This window comes from Sprattus sprattus (assembly GCF_963457725.1).
Source record: "Sprattus sprattus genome assembly, chromosome: 4".
Lineage (NCBI taxonomy): Eukaryota > Metazoa > Chordata > Actinopteri > Clupeiformes > Clupeidae > Sprattus > Sprattus sprattus.
The window spans coordinates 41,521,590-41,523,534 of NC_137923.1; the positions used below are offsets into that span (position 1 = coordinate 41,521,590).

At 37.7% G+C, this 1,945-nt stretch overlaps 1 long non-coding RNA gene across 1 annotated transcript; it reads left to right on the forward strand.

The window, feature by feature from the left end:
* The first annotated feature begins 576 nt into the window (after positions 1-576).
* Positions 577-1,476, forward strand: LOC308364218. The gene is made up of 3 exons (XR_013968624.1): positions 577-656; positions 992-1,088; positions 1,330-1,476. It is a non-coding gene; the product is annotated as an uncharacterized lncRNA (long non-coding RNA).
* Positions 1,477-1,945: the final 469 nt, after the last annotated feature.

Consider the following 1,945-nt stretch of genomic DNA (forward strand, 5'->3'; position numbering starts at 1 on the left):
AGCAAATGGAGGCTAGCTTTAAAAAAAAAATACTGGCATCTATCTACCTAGATGGCAGAGAGATCTGCAAGATAGTTTACCACCTGCGAAGGAATTACTTGATGAATGAAAATCTCAAGATGGCCTACCTTCTGAAGTGTATATATAGATTGATTTCTCATGTATAATGCCGACTTCAATGAGTTTATTGATACAGATCGTAACACAGACATCAACGAACTTGATACATTTCAGTTGTTTTTTTCTGGTCGGGTTCTGAGCTAGCGGATGCAGAAATTCAACTGATATGTCCGGTAAGTCTGTAAGATAAGAAAACTTTGGTTGAATAGTTGTTGCTAATTTTTTAAGTAATTGTGCAGTCCTGTTGAAAATATGTGTTTTAAATGTTTGTTTAGGGATTTTAAACTGCACCAATGACTCATACATTTTTGCTTTGGTTTGTGTTTTTCTCCAGCCTCCTCCCCTGCCAAGACAGACACATTTTCTGCCTTCCCATGACAGGCTGGACGACAGTGGATTGGAGTACTCAAAGTACTAATTCAATCAAAAGCTCCAAACATACTCACAGAATATGAGAAATCTGGTACCATATGCACAAAAAACAGGGTGCTACTTGTGAGGGTTGCTGTCAGCAATCTTGAGGAGAGATGAGGATTGTAAGTTGACGACACTGTCAAAGTGTGAGATTCAAAAGTATTGACAGTGGAGTGGAAGTTGTTCTTATATATCTCATACTTAAAATTCATATTTTAGTCAATACATGTGAAGTGTGAGTATAACTGATGGCAATACATGTTTCTAATTGAAGAGTTCAGGTGCAAAAACTTAAAAATTTAGGTATGATATAAAGGGAAATATTCTCAGTGCCTACTATACGATAATCATGCCAGCTGTGTTTTTTCCAATTTACCACAAAAAAGGTCAGGTGGACTTCTGAACTCTTCAATGTGTGTTTAGAAATGGTTTGGTTGATGCTGTCTGTTATTTTCAGTTACCCATCCAGTGATGACAAGGTGCGTCTTGACAAGAATGTTGTCACCACGTTTCCTAAATTGAGTGTCAAAATCCAGGAACACAATGAGGGATATGTAAGTGAAAAAAAAATGATGTTTACCTTCCCACCCCACATTTTACTGATGTACCAAATGTTTATTGTTTCAGAAATAAGGGCCATTGTATTTTTGGTATTATTGACTGATGCCTCATGTCCACTCTCTACCTTCAACCCATGAAAAGGAACACTTACCCCCCCCCCCCCCAATATCTCCAATATAGCCTGTAAATTCAAATGAATAAATTGGATTGAATATTTATCTTTGTACATCTTAGTTCGACTTCGATAGCCAGTTTGAGGGGAAAGCTGATCTTTTCCTTCGCAAATGGCAGATGAACATCATCCCTAAGCTAATGAAGGTTGCTGCGTTGGAGTTGTCTGAGGATCTGGAAAATCCTTCAACCACCAGGAACAACAGTGATGGTATGTTGGTTCGCATTCAGAAAGATAGGGGGGAAATGCACTTATAACTTTTATGCAATGGATAATAACTGAAGCCAGTTTAATTGTTCAAGATGACTTAAAGTGCATATGACACCTCAATACTAATTTTTTTTAATAAATAGAACGAAGGTGGTATTTCACAATCGATATATATATGTTGAGGAAAAATATACACATTTGACTTGTTAAAATCATCATTTGAATGCAGTGCCACTGAGCTACCGACTTCCCAAGCGACTCACTACCACCCTGCGTTAAAAAACTTAAATTACTTAAACGGAGGTACTCTGTTGCACTTGGTCGCCATTTTTCCTGACAGAAAACACATTTTCTCAGGGAGCCACCGGCTATTTCTTAAGGATCAGTTATAAATATGCCTTCACGGTGTGTTGCAGCATATTGCTCGAACGTCAGTTCCCATTCTTCTAGCCTTTTCAAATTTCCAAA